This window comes from Phalaenopsis equestris, unplaced genomic scaffold (assembly GCF_001263595.1).
Source record: "Phalaenopsis equestris unplaced genomic scaffold, ASM126359v1 Scaffold001267, whole genome shotgun sequence".
NCBI classification, from domain to species: Eukaryota; Viridiplantae; Streptophyta; class Magnoliopsida; order Asparagales; family Orchidaceae; genus Phalaenopsis; species Phalaenopsis equestris.
In genome coordinates this window covers 43103-62710 of record NW_018165706.1, presented here as the reverse complement: position 1 = coordinate 62710, position 19608 = coordinate 43103, and the positions used below count along the sequence as shown (strand labels likewise).

The following is a 19608-nucleotide window of genomic DNA, read 5'->3' as shown; positions in this document are numbered from 1 at the left end:
TATATATATATATATCAAAGTGAAATCGATATTTGGTCCAGTGGGCACCAAATATCGATGGACCAAATATCGATTCCCCAGATGGGTTGAAAACCCGGTGTGCTTGATTCTGATTCGAAGAGCCTGCGCCATGGAATTCGAACCCCCAACCCGATGGACTTATGACAGAGACTGCATAAGGGTTATACATGTAAATGGGATATGTTGTAAACGCTTTTTTAATAAATATAAACCTGTAATTTGCAAATGAATGTACAATATTATAGCTATGATATTTCAAATACTTCAAAATTCTTTTGGCTCTTTGAAACTTTCACAAGTAACCTACAATAGTTTTTGGTTTGCATTTGTGCTTCTATATTTAGTGAAAATATTAAGTTTTTTTTTTTACATAATTTTCTAATTTTTAAGATGATTTTTATTGTTATTGATTTTTCACTGCCAAACAATTTATTTAATCAAACACTAACCTTAAAGTAACCTTTTAATGAAAAATTCTTGGATGTAAATTCAAGGTCATTGAAACTCTATTTTTCACATACTTATGTTCGACTAGAACATCTTAGTAAGATGAACATGGTGATATTAAAATTAATAAGATACTGAGTTCAAATAAAGGACAAATCATTCAATCGAAATGTGATTAAAAACTTTAGAATGTTGATTGAATTTACAAATGGTTTACGAATCTTAAATACTTGTAGTTGAATCAAATGTCTTGACTAGAGTTCCTTAAATCACCGGATTTTGAGGATATTAACGTACTTAAATATTTAATGAATGATATACAGTCATAGAAAACAACACAAGTTCGACGAAGTGTTTTAGGACATGTCAAAATAACCAAAATGTTACTCTTAAAAAATTATAAATTAACTACATTCTTCACATGAAAAGATATTTCAAATTGAAAAGTGCATAAAGATCTAAAAAATTCTAGAGCTCATCCGAAGGCCACTAATAGCAATCATCATTATGTGACTAGTGTCTCTAAATGGTGGTTGCTCATGCATCTTCGTTTGATTATTATCTTCTATATGTTACTTACCATCACCCTTCATTTATTGTTGCCCAACAACTAATGTTCAATCATCATCATTCAACAATTATTATTTGATTGTCATCTTCGTCATTTCCAAAATGGTCTCAACCACAATGGAAGGATAAACATTATAATTTTGTCTTCTATAATAAGAGAAATCGGGGAGCCTTGTACTGTCAATCAATATAATGGATTTTTTTCTCACAAAATGACCCCATAATTTTTCTTTTTATTGTTTTTTATTTCTCTTATAAAATGTAGAGTATCAGGTGTACTATAACTTTTTTATGAGAAATCAGAAACCCTATTCTTAATACAACCTCCTATTCTTTTTATTATTATATAGATTTTAAATCAAAAGTTAGGGAAATTATATATATAAATCATTGAATTTGCTATTAAACTAGTCTAAGAACCTCTTTAAAGTAAGGACAAGTCGATCATAACTGTGGATGACATAACAATCACTCAAATTTTAGTTAAGTTACTTTCTCCTTAATGAGTTAGATAAAATAAATCTATGCATACCCAATAAGAAGCATGTGTAAATTAGTTAGTAAAATTTGGTTTTTAATACTTTTATAAGGTACACCTTTAATTGAAGTGACATTAAGTTTACTTTGACTGTATATTATTATGACAGAAAAAGGGCCCTATTAATTGTTTTGAAATAGGCCAATTGTAAAAAATCCGTACATTATATTTTAAGGAAATAAATTATAGATAGTTTTTTGCTATTTAACTATTAGGGTAGAGCACTACTAGAATTTAGGTGATTTCCAACGATCAAACACCATCAGCAGAAATAAATTTTTTTTTGTTTAATTAGAAACGGATGGTCAATAAAGCATTGTTTTTTTCTTATTGGTGGTGGGTTCCACCAGAGATCTCAAAAAAATTCTATCAAGATGATCGGATGAATCATTTATAAAATGATTTACTACTATGAGGAATAGAAATATTACCTTAGAATAAATCTAATCACTCAGATGATGAAAATGCTTATGATTTCCGGGACTGTGAAAACATGATTTTTTCTTCTATCTTATAAGTGTAAGATAGAATTTATTTTATTCTAAGTTTTGATATCCTTATGAGAGAAAGCCCTTATAGTTAATTACATCTTATGATTTATGACTCCTGAGAATACTATCAATTTTAGTGTTATCTCGTTCATGCTTATTTGGTAAGCATCTGTGAGGTTGACTCTTGACATTCAAATTAATAAACTCAAGGTTTTTGAAAGATTTCAAGGGAATTAAAGATTGGGAAAGTTTGATTTGGATTTACTAGAGGTGATGACTTGATTTGGTTAGTTTTAATTTCTCTTAAAAGTTTGTTATGAGTTAATTTAATTGGATTGATTAGGGTTTATTTTAAGTTATGGAAGCTATTTGTTTGTAGTGTGTTTAAAGTGTTATGAGGGTTGTTTGAAGGTACTTGATTTGATATGGGGGTGCTTAAAGTTTGTATTGTAATTTTTTGATATGCTTTAAAGGCTATCGAGCTTGCTTAAAATTTATTGAAGTTTATTAAAATTTGTTAAGGTTAGTTGAAGTTGATTAAAATTAGTTACGGTTGATCAAATTTGGTTAAGTTTTATTATGTTTCATTAAGGTTTTATTAAATTTAGTTGAAATTTATTAAATTTAGTTATGTTTAGGAGTCGGTTTTTCCTTTTAAATGTTTTAGGTTTTAGCTTTGAAAGATTTTAGATTCTTAAAGGTTTAAGCTTTGAAGTCTTATGGCATTTTATATATTTCAAATATTTTGAAATATTTTAATTTTTTAAAAAATAATTTTAAAAGTTTAAATGCTTGGAATATTAATGTTTTTTTTTATGTTTGAGACTTTTAAAGGGTTTTAGAATTTTATTTTAGCCTTGAGAAAGATTTTGATTATTCTTATATTTTTGCATCCTTTAAAGTAGTTTTGAATGGTTTGGATTTTACAAAAGGTTTAGAATTTGGTTTGAAAGGATTTTGAAAGGTTTAAGGCTTCAAAATGTTTGGAAGTTCGAAATGACATGTTGAACAAAATTTAGGGTATTGAAATAGTTTGGACTTGAGATTTGATATTGAAGATTTGACTTGAAATTTGAAATGGGAGGTTTTGATATTAGGTTTAAACTAGAAATTTGGTTTTGACGTTTGTATTTGAGGTTCGGATTGAAGATTTCATTTTGATTTTTAGATTTGACCCTAAACTAAAGGAAAGATAAGCTAACTAATTTCTAGATGGGGATGAAGCTTTGACCTTAGAATAAGCCTACACTATCAAGGAGAATAAATAAGTGAACAAACTTATTTTTTGGGAATTACACCCCTAATCAAGATGCCCATAAGTTTCCATCATCGTGAGTGTATTAGGGTCCTTAATTAGTGCTCTTCACTATTATCTTGGTGATGATGAATGTTCAACTTCTTCCTATTAGGTGGTTTAAGGTGCTTGTGTGAGTAAACAATGATGCCTTTATCTTAGGGCATCTGTATAATCTAAAGGGATAAGACTGTTTATTTTATATGTTCTAGTCCTTAGAACTACGTATGGGTACTTATTAGACTAACCTAGGCTCTACACTAGACTACTCTAGGGTGTATACGATTCTTGGTTTTGTGTTTAATTTAGTTAACTTATGGTTTTAAGGCTAATATACCAAGTTTTTATTTGCATGATTTAGATTTAGTGAATTTTAATTTATTTTTTAGGTTTGATATATAATTCATAATTTATTTTGATTCATAGTTCTTTAGTCATGGAGAAAATTTACAAGTTTTTTATTTGTTTTCTCCTAGTTTGTTGGTCATTTGTAAAATCAGATTTCTTCTAATATAAGATTTGCATTTGATTTAATATTCTAAGTATATTTATTTGATTTCTCTCTCATCTAGGTTCGATCTCTAGTTCTGTGCTGATCATTATATTCTAAGAATAAGTTTTATTCAAGGCTTTTATGCTTAACATATGTAAGTCTTCTTCACATAATTACTTTTTTGAAATTTTTATACACATGAAAAGGAAGTTTTTATAATGTATTTTTTCATCCAAAAAGTTTTAGCAATGGGAATTTACTTATTTTGAAAACGTGCATGAATCAAACTACCCAATGCTTATGTGCTTGAGGGCTATGCTTACTTATTAAGGTAAATTATCATTCATGAAACTATACCTATGAAAATGCATAAGTCTTGCTTAGATTGTGATGTTAAAGAGGATTTGCAAAACCATGAAATTTTGAGTTCGAAGAAATTTTGTTTATATTTTATATTTGAAAATGGTCTTTTAGAAGACATTCTTGAGGTCAGATTTTCTTAAGTTTATCTCTTAAAAGATTAGCTTGCGTTTTGGAAAAAATCAAAAGTTTAAAGAGGGCTTATTTAAGAAAAAAAGATTTGTCTAAAGTATGGGTTTAAAGAGTTCTATTAAAGTTGTTTGAAAAATATTTTTAATTTGAAAAGGCTTTGCTTAGTTAAAGATTTGAAAGGATCTTGTTTTAAATTACATCTATTCACATTTTAAAAAAAAACTATTAAGTGGTCATATTTGGAAAGCTTTGTTAAATTTTGTTTGTTCGTTTTTTTTTTTGGAAATCACGCTTGAAGTCTTAAGGTGGTTTCTTTTAGGCTAACTCAACCTTATTGTGGAGGTAGTACTTATGATAGAATTTTATAGTTTATATGACAAAAATATCATTTTGGAGCCTAATTCAGTTTGAATATATTTTTTATAAGAATATCATTTAGAGCACATTTAGTTGGTATATTTTTTTAAAATTTCGTTTTAAACAAATTTAGTAGGCATAAAAACATGGTTTAGAGCACAATTAGTTTATATTCTTTTTTTATAAAAACACATTTTCTTATTATTCATTTTAGCACATTTTATTCACATAATTTTATGAATAAACCATTTTGTCTTTGAAAACTTATTGTTACATAAAATTTTACTACATCTCTTCCATACTTGGCCTAAGGAATTAGCCTTTTTCTCAATCATATAAGCATCACACCCACACATTTTAGATCATCCTAAGGTTATAACTAGCATGAACATGAATAAGCATGGACATCTAACTTGCATGGGCGTGAATAAACATAACATCTCACAACTTTCATCAGCATAAAAAATATAAGCACCTAACTTGCTTAGGAATGGAAAGAAAAACCTCTCAACTTTCATAGGCATGAAATATGTAATTAAGCATGGGAAAATTTTTGTTTGAAGTTAAACATGCAATATTTTGCATGGGATTTGGGAACATAAACATGTAAAATTTTGCATGTGACATTTGAACATAAACTGTGAGATTTTTCATTTGACATATGAACATAAAAATTTGAGATTTTGTATGGGACATATGAGCATTAGCATGGGGAATTTTGCATAGCATATGACATTAGAACATAATCTAAGGGATTTTGCATGTGACAAATGGACAAAAACATGTGAAATTTTACATCTTACATAGCAAGATAAACATGTGTGATTTTGCATGTGACATATAAGCATAAACATGTCAAATTTTGCATATGACATATGAACATCAGCATTTTTAATTTTACATATGACATAAAAAAATAAACATGTGAGATTTTACATGAGATGTATGAACATAAATATGTGAGATTTTACATTTGACATAAGAACATAAACATGTAAAATATTGCTTTTGACATATAGATCTATCACAAAGGTTTTGTATGAAGGATTATCACATATCCACATAAATATATAAGAAACAAACACATAAACCTATAAATTTGTATGGAACAACATATAACAGATGAATTTGCGCGGAGCAAACATATGATGCATGAATTTGCATGGAACTAACATATAACATATGAATTTGCATGGAACTCTGTAGGGCTAGATAGGGACAGTGAGGGCTCAGATAAGGCTAGGTATAACTTGATTAGTGCTTAAGTAGGGCTATTTGATTGGTTAGGCTTAATTAGGCTAGAATTATGTAGGTTTAGGTTAAGTTAGGCTTGGGTTATGTAGGGTTAGGCTCAGTTAAGCTAGGGTTATGTAGGGTTAGGTTAAGTTAGCAATAAATTATGTAGGAATAGGCTCAATTAGGTTAGGGTAATGTAAGGTTAAGTTAAGTTAAGCTAGGCTTATGTAGGGTTAGGCTCAGTTAGGCTAGGTTTAGTTTAGTTAGACTATAGTTAGGGTGTAGTTAAGGTTTTTTACATGTCTGGCTATTGTTTCTTGTTTTGCGCCCTAGTAAGGCATTTTTGTGTTGTCTTTATGTGTTTACTGGGTGTGAGAATGTGGATTAGTATATTTAAGGGAAGTCTTCTTGTAGGGAATCAATGCCTAAAAATAAAAAGAGATGAGCAAATAATGATTTAAAGGCAAACATTGTCTGCAGATGCTGTTAAGCTTTCCTCTCACCAAGCATGACTCATTATGCATTGCATGCAAATAACCTGTGCTAACATTTCATGTTGCAGGCTAACTCTTTTTTTTTAGATTTTTACATTTAATTTATGTTTAGAGTCCTTATGGAGTCTACATCAGAAATAAGATACGCTAATAGATTTCTAGGCGCTTGACACACCAAACCATGTGACGAGGACCAGGAGCAGCTTGGTTGTGTCACAAACCTTAAATCTAAATTTTCTATTATTGTATAGCTTTAGGATTGGACATCTATATGCGAAGCTTGATAGCATTTTCTACTTTTTGGAATATGTTACTGACTAATCCACCTTAAAATTACCTATTTTTTATGCACATTATATACTCATTTTTTTAGGATATTATGCTTTAATGAAGGGTATTTTTATGTTTATAGTTGCATGTATAAGAAAAAGAGTTTAAGAGTAAAAAAGAGCAAAATGGGCTAAATTGAAGAAAAGTATCAAACCAATCAAACTGGCGCCTAGGCGCAAATGCAGAAATTGGCTGGCGCCTAAAAGCAATAGTTGGGTGCCTAGGCGTCATAGTTATTTTCTAGAAAATTCATTGAATGAGGCCAAATTTTAAGGAGATGCCTGAAACAACCCTTGGTCATTTTTGAAGCTCTAAAAATATAGATTAATTCCAAGGGGCTAGGTGGGGTCAGATATATAGAGTCTCATAATGTGTGAGTGTATTAAGTGTGTGAAAAGTTTTTTTTGTGAGTCTTTGTTATTTTTGGAGTTTGTGAGTCTTTTAAGTGTTTTTGGAGTCAGAGAAGTCAGAGAACTTCAAAGTAGTGCTTGGGAGAACATTCTAGATAAGTATTTGTATCCTTGTCCTTATGTTTTGTACTTTTGATTGGAGTTTTATAAATATATTTTGTTTTGTTATCTCCATGCTTCGTGAGTAGTTTTGTTTCTTTCTATTTGAAATATGAAGTAATTAAGTAAATGATTTTGATTTTTTTAGACCTTATTTTATTTCTATAAATTGTGATGATATTTTTATCGGTCCTTTATTTACTTTATAAATTGGTCACTTGTATTGTTAAAATCTGTTGAGGAGATTATAGACCAGAAAGGGCAGAGATTTCTTGACTTGTAAGTATCACATTCTACCTTAGAAAGAGCAGTCATGATAGTCTAAAGAGGGTGAAAATAGATAGTGAGATAAAATTTGATGGGCGTATAATTGATGTTTTTAGAGTGATAGGTTAGATTCTTTTATCAATTTGGTCTAGAGATTGGAACCAAGGGTCACCGGTAGGTCCTATAGAGAGGGCAGAATAGGTAATGTAGAAGTGAGAGACTAGAACCTACCCACCACTACTATATCGTCCAACACCAACTTTAGATTAGACAATGTTCTTTGCACAATTTGAAAGAAAGTAAGGAAATGGGTATGCTCCTATTTATTACAAAATCACATTTAAGTTTCTAAGCAAATTTTGAAATTCTACACTGATTATGAATTATTGATAAGGAGAAAGTCTCTTTTCATTTATTGTATAAGTCATTACATTTACTTTTATTTGCATATTGTAGAATTTAGTAAACTTAATTTTCATGTTTAGATAGTTGCTGCAATCTTAAGTAAAGTTTTCTTACAGTCAAAATTTTTTTATTTCATTTCATTGTTTACTTGTTTTAGCTTCCTCGTGAAATCGATACTGGGATTTTTATAGAAAACTAAATATTACTTGAAACAATACATATATTTGTGTAGTACCCTTAATGAAAAAAACTTTCTTTACTTTTTATCATATTACATTTGATCTCATTAGCTGCTAAAAGACATCTGTTGATGACACTTTCCCTTTCATAAAAATTTGTCTAAAAGCCACATCATAAAAAGCTTCATTGTAAAGTTATGGTGGCTAAACCAAAATGGTTCTTTGAATAAAAATTGTGTGCACTTTCTAACTTTATTAATAATAATATTGAAAGTTAAAAGACATTAATAACCCCTTTAAAACAATTCGTAAGCTGATAAAGCCTATTCACCACAATGAAGGGAGCCAAAAGAAAACCAGATTTGTTTCAAACACAACTTATGAGGAAAGATGCAACACTAGAAGAAAACGTCTGCTTCTATTTCCAAGTCAATCATTGACAAGACCATACGAAATAAATGTAAGAACTCATCCCATACAAATTTGATTTTTATTTCTTTTTCTTTCAAAAAGTTTGCTCCTTCAATTTCACGCGTTCATATTTCTAGCTGTAGATCCATTCCTCCTATGAAGGTGAAACAGACGAGTCTTCAAACTCGCTGTCAGCTAAGGAGCTATCAACGCTAACAAAATTCCACATGCGTCGGTCAAATTCTTCTTGACATCACTTCTGGGAAGAGTCGAGTCCTACAAAGAGGACAAGTGTGCAGGTCCCATCAATCGAGACATCCTTGATAAAACACACGGTGATAGTTACTCTTTTGGATGATATCATGTCTATGTATAACTATTTTGGTGGGAGAGAAAGACTTTGCTAGGAATTTTGAGGCTAGTTTATACCATGTGGTAATAAATTATGGTGTTAACAAACTGAGTCACATCTTAGCTATATCCTATAGTGCGAAAGGGAAAAGTCATAGTCTAATAATGTTGATGTCATTTTATTGAAAGATAACACACCCCCAAATTAATTATTTTGTATCATCTGAATAATGGGGGATTTGAGGTTAAAAGTAATGTTTTTTATAAGGTTGTTGATGCTTACGTAAATCTCTTTTACTTATGGGTAGACAAATTCCCTAAGCAATCTAAACTTGACGTTGGGTTTAGATGTGTTGTGTTCTTTCTGAGGTATGTTTTCATCTCTTTTAAACTATTTTAAGAAATTTATATTTCTAATTTTTTAATGATTTTTCTAGTTCATGGTCATAAGGTACTAGTTCCAAAGTTTTAGTCCTACACATACACAATTAGAACAATATGATGAAGTGGCCCTAATCTAACAGATTTATTAAGTCATGATCAAACCACTAAAAAAAACAAACCAAAAGTTAAAAAAAGCAAACAAAATCACAAAATTTTTAAAATAATGAAAAAACAGTAATAGTTGCACTGAATTAATAGTAAAATAGGAAGCACACAATCCGAGATTTTTTGAATTTTTATTAACACGGGAAATATCGAATAAATTGAAATAAACTTACAGTACTATAACCATCAAGTACAAATCATATTGATTTGACTAAATTTTTTTTAAAATTTAGAAATTCAATCTTGCTCCCTTGTAACGGTGCCAAAAACTCGATATAGACAAAGTTTTGTAAAGCAACGACGAATAAAACAAGTCTACATGCTCTCCAAGTAGTATATGAAATAAAGTCCATATATTGATCCCTTTAGAAAGGTGCAAAGTCAAAAAATGAAAAAAATTTTAACTTATTGATTTTGAACTAGTTGGAAGTATCGAAGTTCTGTGATTTTGTAAAGTCACTAATCTTAATTTTCAAAAAAAAAACATATATGCTAACAATGTGAGAATTTTAGAAAAGTTTTGATGCTATTAAAATACTCAATTAAATTGATTCTGAAAAATCTAAGTTCCACCAAGTGATTCAAAATGTGGTTAACAATCAAGGGCAAATCTTCTCCTTATAGCCTCCTAAACATCAAAGAAGGTTTGATAGTCGAATATGATTAGATCCATAAATCAAGGGATTATCCCATGCTTCCTTATTTTCTTACAAGATTGCACTAACATAGAAGGAATGTTCCTATTCTTCTAGTTTACTGTGTCTTAACGAAGTTGTTTAACGAAGGATTCTTCCAAAACTATAAAATCACATCAAATTTTAACTACCCAACTGGCGTGTCAACTGTAAACTAAACATTGATAGTTAAAACAAGATCTTATAAAAAGTTTAGAAAAAACATACGAGGAAAACTGGACTTTAAATTCCTACATCACCAATTTAAGGGAGAAAAATAATTTTATTTACTAATCATACTTGAAAATAACAACATAACCATTTCATTGATGAGAAAAATAAAAAATGAAAGTTTAAAAAGATAAAATCGATATCACTTTTAGGTGCAATCACACACTAAGGGATCATACAAGTACACATGTAGTATCAGTAATATCGGATTTTAGAGTCTGGAATGTCGATCTCACAGAGAATGAGGAAATTCAAAATAAAAAAAAGTTCTAGCCTACGGGATTTAAGTCATAGCATGAAAAGTTTAAAATGTTGAACTTTGAAAAGCTAACCTACTGTGTTACAGCTAATATCAAATTTAAATCCTACTCAATTAATCCTACCTTTAATAATTTGGATTAAAAGATATCAAATACTTAAGAGGCTCTTCCTTGTAAAGAGTTAAGTTAATTAAATGGAATTTAAGTTGCAAGTACCAAAATATCTAGAGACAAATAGGAACAACAATCTTCCTTACCCCTTCCCTAGTTCATAAACAAGTTTGGATAGAAATGATTTTAATTCTTTAAATCCCATAATTATCCCTTCAAAGCACATTACCCTAACATTTGCATCTCCCCATAAGGCATATAAACCTATACCCCATAGTTAAATGTGATTAACCTAGTTGATTCTACCATAGCTTTCCTAAGTCTTATGGTTCACAACAAATTTTAATAATTCACTTGGAAAAAATGAAAAGTAAATTAAGTTCTTAAGGGTAATCATCACCATTTGAAAATAAATAAATTATATAACACTTCACATTACATTTATCCTACCTAATCATCATAAGAAAGAGTTAAAGGTTTACCCAAGAAACATGTTGATTTCACTATACAAATGGATTGAACACAAATGAAATCCACTAAGTCTTTGTTACAACAGAAATACACAAAATAATAAAAAAAGATACTTAGTTCTTTTTTTATGGTTCCATAAAGCAAGAAAACCCAAATTCTCCATCAAACCTTTATCAATCCTCTTTAAGGTAGCAATATATGAATATTTATAAGCTTTTTTACTTAGCAGCCATGAATCCCACATTCAACACATGATTTCCCCACAACTTGGCACTTGAAGTGCAGCAATTGCCCAAAACAGTTGTCGGCACCTAGGCGCCCATGCGTTGTTGTTGCTTAAGCGTCAGGCTCTCTGTATGCTTAGGGTTGAACAGGCGTTTAGGCGCATAAGGGTCCGTCACCTAGCCCTTGGTATCATGGTGTCTAGGCACCTAATGGTTGACGTCTAGCTACTGCTCAGGTTTGGAATGCTGGGACTAGCACCTAGGCGCCCAAGGGTTTGGCGCCTAGACCCTTGTGCCACTTTTTACCTTTCAGCTCCAAGTCCTCTCCTACCTTCTTGATCCACCTGAAAATTACCTATATTTAATTTATATTTCATGATCATTTTATGTATATTTTTAATGATATTACACTTTAAAGAAATGTATTTTGCATGTTTTTGTCTTCAGGTACAATCACCTTCCAAATTTACATAAAATATATTAAAATAAAACATATATATATCATATTTCAAGTACACGCCATGGAGGCAGGCCTGCTGCTAGGAGACCCACCAGACTGAATGGGAAAAACTATGCAATCCAAGCAACCTAGGCCAAAAAAATAAGCTCACACGTGACTCGCAGACAATTCAGTGAGAAATTAGTAATATTGCTTTGTTTATCACACATACAACCAAACACAAGCACACTGCATAAGTAAAAACTAATTCAGAATTAATCCGATTATTTATTTATTTAGATTTGTAAAATCATTTCCTAAAATTTTTTTTATGAACACTCATATGCTCATTCAAATTTTTAACTTGATCATTAACTCATTTAAATATTTATTCACTTGATATAAATAAATTAATCATAAATCAAATTAAAATAATAAAATTTTTAAGCAAATCAATTTTAAATAAATATGTGAAAGCTCGGCACAAGTTCAAGCCAAATACAAATAATTTTTGAAATTACCTAATCAAATCCAGCCTATAATGTACTCTGGCTTAAAGGGGCGAGATTACAAACCTATGTGTGGGTGTACAATCTTCAAATACAAATTTTCGTGGAGTCCTCCTGACTCTGTACTTTTCTAACATTACATAACAAAAGAGCTTCCCTCAACGCTGTGGAAAATGTCTGATTCCCGGCCGAAAACATTGTTGTTAAAGCGCATCTTGCTCACAATGGCAAATCTCTTGTGATGGTTACGGCAATCATTCAACAGAAACAAACAAAACAATAGAAATCAGACGGAGGCAGGACAACCACAAATCCTGCCCAACCTTCATCGTCAGCGCAAACGTCAGAGACCATTTTAAATCTACAGCATATCTATTATCCAAATCCAACACAGCGCCATCTTCCCTCTTAACCAATCGATCGTATTTCATCGGCCGACGGCTGACGGGATCGACTTCTTATCAGCAACCCCAACAATGGTCGACAAACACCGCCATAATCAAAAGCAACATTTCCTGATGGTGACCATAGCCGCCCAAAGTCAGATCAATCCCGCGCGTCACCTCGCACGCCGCCTAGCCCGAACCGCCCAAGCACGCGTCACCCTCGCTACCCCTCTATACTCTCACCGCCTCCTTTTTCCCGGATCCCTCGCTGCAGCCGGAGAGCCCGATGATGCGGCAGAGGAAACGCCTCTCAATCTCAATGGCTCTGGAGTTGTTGCCTACGCGCCATACTCCGACGGCCTTGACGAAGGAGGCCATATTGACACCGTGGAACCAAGTGTTTTCATGGAAAAACTCAAGTCAATTGGCCCCCGCACACTGGCCGCCCTGCTCCGCAACTTCGCTGGGACAGGCCGCCCAGTTACCTATGTATTGTACACCATCCTGCTCACTTGGGTAACCGACATTGCGCGAGATCTCGGCATCCCTGTCATTCACTATTGGATACAACCTGCGTCAGTCTTCGCCATCTACTATCACTACTTCCAAGGCCACCAAGGCTTCACTTCCGCCGTCGCTAATAAAAAAGAATCATCTTTCTCCATAGAACTACCTGGCCTACCTTCTCTACGGAGGAAGGACCTACCCTCTATCATTACCACGCCGAACCCCTACCTATCTGCCCACAAAGACATATTCACAGAACTCGGTAAGTGTCAGAAACCCAAAGTTTTGGTGAACACATTCTATCAATTGGAAGCACCAGTGATAGATATGACTCCTGAGTTCGAACTAATCGCTGTTGGGCCGGTTGTAGACAACAGCCATGTGCCTACGGCGACAAGAAGCAAGGACTTGTTTGAGGAGGACAGGGGAGGATACATGGAGTGGCTGGACGCGCAGGAGGAACGGTCGGTGGTGTACGTGGCTTTTGGCAGCTTGACCCGGCTAACTTTGCGGCAAGTGGAAGAGTTGGATATGGGACTGAAGGTGAGTGGGCGGCCGTACTTGTGGGTGCTGAGGAAGGACAGCAGACCAGAAGGGATTGGAATGGATGTGGCTTTGAAAGTAAGCAGGGGGATGGTGGTGGAGTGGTGCTCGCAAGTGAGGGTATTGGATCAGAAGGCTGTGGGGTGCTTTGTGACGCATGGTGGGTGGAACTCTACGTCTGAGGCAATAGTGAGTGGAATGCCGCTGGTAATGCTGCCGCAGTGGGTTGCGTGCGAGGTTGGTCGAGGCGGCATGGGGGATTGGGGTGAAGGCGGAGGCACTGGAGGATGGTGTTGTGGAGGCGGCGGAGTTAAGGCGTTGTTTGGATGTGGTGATGGGGGATGATGAGAGGGCAAGGGAGATTAGGAAGAAGGCTGGGGAGTGGAAGGAGAAGGCTAGAGCGGCGCTGGCACAGGGCGGATCATCGCCCAGAAACCTCAAGGCGTTTGTGGATGGCCTTTGAGGGCAAAATATATAATATAATATGTCAATAATTTTGGCGCATAAAATTATGGAATGAGGCCATGGTTAATAACTTCTGTTGAAAAGGGACTTGTCGAATTCTGTTAGATTAGGATTTTTTAAATTTCTGCGGGTCTTGCAAGCCATGCCGAGCAAGGATGAGTGATGTCTCATAAATTTGCGTAGTAATTATATTTAATAAATTCATAATTATGTTATTTATTTAGCAATTAATCTAAAAGTTTTTTTATCAAGGAAGTGTTGGATTTAATTTTTATGTTTTTATGTTTGGTGAGATTTAAGTTAAGTTTATGGATAAATTCTGTAAATAGTAATACCCCATCAACAAATTCATAACGGTTGGCATGAATTTCAAAGTATAACATGAATCTCAATGCATCTTTTTAAGCGAGAAATATTCAAACTTGAATTAAGAGTTGTCCAGTTCTCTGATTTCAGTAAACTGACAGTCACACTGATCGGTTCAATGAGACGGACCCAATGATACTAAAGTTGGTTCAATTCGATCCAAATCAAGATCCAATCAAGATGTTAAACCATGTTTGAGAGTTTTTTTGATTACACTTGAAAGGTTAATCAGATGTTGAATCTGACAAGATTATAGTCAAATCGAACTTCTCGATAAGGCGAATCCAACAATCCAAAGATCGCTTGATTTCGACATCATTAAGACACTCAAATGTCCATTAAAAGTAGTCTGATCCAGGGAAGCCTTCTGAGTTGTTCGATCAAAATTGTTCATATTGTTGTATTAATTGCACATGCAACTCTATAAATAGAGCTTTATCCCTCTCATGAGCTTGAAGAAGAAAAAACTTAAAGCTTAGAGAATGAGCTAAAATCCAACGTCATTTTGCCGCTGACCTCCAGTAACTGTCTATTGTCGACAACCAGTCACTGCCTGTTGACGACCACCAATCGCTGCCTGATGCAGACCACCACACTTCGGCATCCGTTCGCTCTTTGCGATGAACCATTATGTGAAGCAACAACTGACATCGTAGAGTCACAAAACAATATGCAAAGCGACGCATCATCTCAAACATTAGGATGCCACCTCAAAGATGGTGTAACAATGCATCTCAATGATTTGTGTAATGAGGCACCACACATACGCTCATGAAGCTCTCGACTCCGCTCACAAAAGCCTACGGATGTCACTACTAATCAACACTACCACCAACGTGACCAACTACGACCTATATAGTCCTCAGCTCGCACAGGTTCTGACTCTAACCCCCACGACTGACGAACGTTACTATTACTCACCACTACGGCCTACATGACCAGCTATGACCTACATGGTCCTCAACTCGTGTAACTCCAAACACCAACCCTCGCAACCTACAGACGTCATTATTACTCGTCACTACGACCTATATGCAAACTACGACATATTTGTTAATCAGCTCATGCAACTCTCGACTCCAGCCCTCGTGATCTATAGACATCATTACTACTCGCTAGGGGTGTAAGCTAGTGTTCGGCTCGTTTATATTTCAAGCTCAAAAAGTGTGCTCGTGCTTGGCTCGTTTGCTTAGCAAGCCGAACACGAGTTGTTCACAAACAAAGAGTCGTTTTGACAAGCATAATCACGTAGCCATATGATGTTAAGGGTCGGGGAAAGATTTAAAAATTATTATTTATATTAAATATTATTTGAATCAAATTTAATAATTTTTATTCTATTTTCTTTATTAATACTTTTAATTGATTATAAATCTTTGTAGCTTTGTATTCAATTAATTTTTTTAAAAATACTAATCATCAATATATATATATATATATATATATATAATGAGTAGTATTTCAAGCCAAAACGAGTCGAGCACGAGTGAACAAATCTTTTTTCATGCTCGGCTCATTAACTTAGCGAACAAGCCAAACACAAGCTTCTTAACGTGCCAAACATGAGTTATTCGCGAACAACGAGCCATTTTGACAGCCATACTACTCGTCACTATGGCCTATGTGGTCCATAGCTTGTGCAACAAACAACTCAGGTCCTCGCAGTCTACGAATGTCACTACTACTCACCACCATAGTCTATGCGACCAACTATGACATACATGACCCACACCTCCCGCAACTTCCCACTATGGCTTCTCTTTACAATCAACGCTCCTGGAGCAATCATCTAAATACTCATGATGGACTACTACCTCCACAACAATCAATTATGACGCTTGCAGCCAGTTGCCACCAAGAACTACAGTCACATTATGCTTATATAACTTTGTAATTCTAATTTAGGAGAAAAGCAGACTTGTGTGCTCATCATCCATAGTGGATTATTTCAACTGGGCTAGGCCCCATGATTTTTCCCCTTTGTAAGGGTTTTCCATGTTAAAAAGTCTATGTGTCTCCTCGTGCTTGCTTCTCTTCCTTTATCTGAGTGTGTATTTAATTCTCGGGCAACGCTATGATGACTATCCATTACAATACCGCCGTGAATATTTTTGCACGCACCATTTTGGCATTGTAAATGAGAAACGAAGCATCATTTGACAATGTCTTCAAATCTGAGATACTAATCCCCTACTTCATTTTCCAATGATGTACATTATCCAACTAGCAAAAGAACCTCCTGTGAAGCTTGAAGAACATATTTGGTGCACTCTTCGATGTGGGGGCCAACCTTCACTGCAGTCTTGAAAGATAGTTTATGTCAACATTTCGGGTACGATTGTATTAGGGTTGTCTTCTCTCATCCTATTAAAACACAATGTCATTCACAAATTCTTCGAGGCTGGGGGGCAACCTTCACTGCAATCTCGAAAGGTTGTTTACGTTAACGCACCTGACACAACTGTGGTGGGGTAGTCATCTTACATTTCATTCAAACAACAAGTCTTTGAAATCACTCCTAGACTGGGGGAAATTTTCATCTAAAATAACACTTTCTTAACACCCCCTCTCTGTACTAGAGTTCCTCTTCAACCAGATCAAGAAACTGATCACTTCAAGACTCATTACATTGGCTGCTTTAGAAGTTGATGTGGAGAACGCCCTTGTTGGGGAGCGAAAGATTTAAAAGCAACAACTAATGAATTGTCAAGCATTTTTGTTGAGTATGATTGCAACCATTTTTTCAAGGAAACTTATGTTTGGATTGTGAGCTACGCCTCAATCTTACGAAATGCAAAGCATCTCTGACATCTCATTTTGAGTTTAATCGATCCAAAGGAGACTCGATTCGACCCCGTCCATCACAGGATACATTTATCAAGCAGAAGTTTCAACTAGCACCCCTAGATACGTCAAAAATATTTGGTAAATTTCTTTCGACTTCTTCCATAACATGTTACAATCTTCAAGAAAAAGCTTCAACCAACAACCTAGGAGAGGTAAATTATCTTCAATGGATTTCATATGATTTTGTCCGTTATAGGTTAATGCCGTCGAACATGTCTTCCTATACAACTCAAGACGAGTCTTACATCCATAGTGGATTCTTCTTTCAACTCTGCACACCATCATATGCTATAGTGATCAGACAGATGCACTTTGACTAAATGTATGGGAAAATTCAAACATTTGCAGTTGTAGAGAAAGTCTCCATCGATACTCCTGAAAGTTGAACCCAAGAGGCAAGACTCGATGGAAAGAAACGGTACCTCTGGAAGTCGAACACAAATGGTAAGACTCGATAGAAAGCTACTCTGCCTCTAAAGGTCGATCCCAAGAGGTAAAACTCAAGTGGAAGATACGATACTCCTTGAAGTTGAATCCAAGAGGTGAGACTCGATGGTAATATACGTTATCTTTGAAAGTTAAGCTCAAAAGGCGAAACTCTACATGAGGCTATAATGCCTCTAGAAGACTAGCCTAAGAAGCAAGTCTCAATGGGAAGCTAGTAGTGGACGAGGTTCTCACTAGAAAGACTCCAAGAGAGCAAGTGGTTGACAGATTCTCCACTCAAAGGCCGCAGCAGGCTATAAGCCTCAGAAAGCACATGTATATTAAGGTCATCAGAAGGCTACAAACCTCAGAAGGCACATGTACATCAAAGACCTCAAATGACTACAAACTTATAAGCCTCAAAAGGCAAAGATGCATCAAAGACCTTAGGATGTTATGAGACTTAGAAGGTACCTGCGCATTTCAAGCTCCTAGAAGGCCTAAGCCTAAGAAGGCACAAGCTTCAAAAGATACACTTCTAAAGGGATACAAATCTCAGAAGACACAAGTCTGAAAAAGTATGTTATTCTTTTTATATATAAAGTGCATGTGCTAAATTTTATATGTAAATGCAATATCAAGCAACAAGGGCTGCAGTAAATCTGCTCATCTTTGAGTGGAGTTAAAATTGCCTCTCTGTAATTCCAATACTTTTACTGATCTGCACGGGCTCTCCAGATATCTCTATAGAAGCATGAAAATCTCACCCTCAAAGCACAGTGAGAATACTCCAACATTTCTTCATCTCCATCTGAGCAACAACAACAACAAGCAAGAGAATCCAAAATCACCTATTAGGTAGGGATGCAGATAACTTTCTTCATCTCAGCAATGAAAAAGAAGATCTTGTTGTTCATTTGCTACGTAGGATGGGGAACTCTTTCCTCTGTACTACAATGTGAAATAAGATCTTGTTGCTTGTCTGCTACACAAGATGGGGACGACATTTTTCTGCATCACAACAAGAAAGAAGATCGGTTGCTTGCCCACTACGTAGGACTGGAATGACTTTCCTCTACATTAAAACATAAAATAAGATCTTGTTGCTTGCCTGTTATGCAGGAATGAAACCACTTTCCTCGGCACCGTACCGAGAAAGAAGGTTCTGTTGATCTCCTGCTACATATATCGGGGATGACTTTCCTCTGCACCTTCTTCATGAAAGAAGTTCTCATTGGTCGTCTGCTACACAGGACAGAGAAAACTTTTTTCTACATCACAACATGAAAGAGGATCCCCTTGATCTTCTGTTATTTAGGATGGAAAAGACTTTCTTCTGCTCCATAACTTAAAGAGGATCCCATTAATCACTTGTTGTGCAAGAAGGGGACCACTTTCTTTTGTGCCGCAACAAAAGAGGATCCCGTTGATCCCCTGCTACGTAGATCGGAGTCGACTTTCTTCCTTTTAGAAATCCTAGATCATCTACTAGGCTAGAAGCTAAACTATGCATACATTATTATAAAACGCATAAAATTAAATAAAAACACACAAACAAGAACTTTATATAAAAGCAACACTACAATATTCCTATAGTAAATCTAAAAATTTAAATAAGATTTTATAAAAATAGAAATTTTGCTTTTTAAAAATCTCTTTAAAAATTTTACAATTCTCGTTAATTATCCCCGGCAACGGCACCAAAAACTTGATCC

General features: G+C 34.4%; 1 pseudogene; it reads left to right on the top strand.

Moving 5' to 3' along the window:
• Positions 1-12795: 12795 nt before the first annotated feature.
• LOC110033715 lies at positions 12796-14430 on the top strand (annotated as a pseudogene).
• Positions 14431-19608: the final 5178 nt, after the last annotated feature.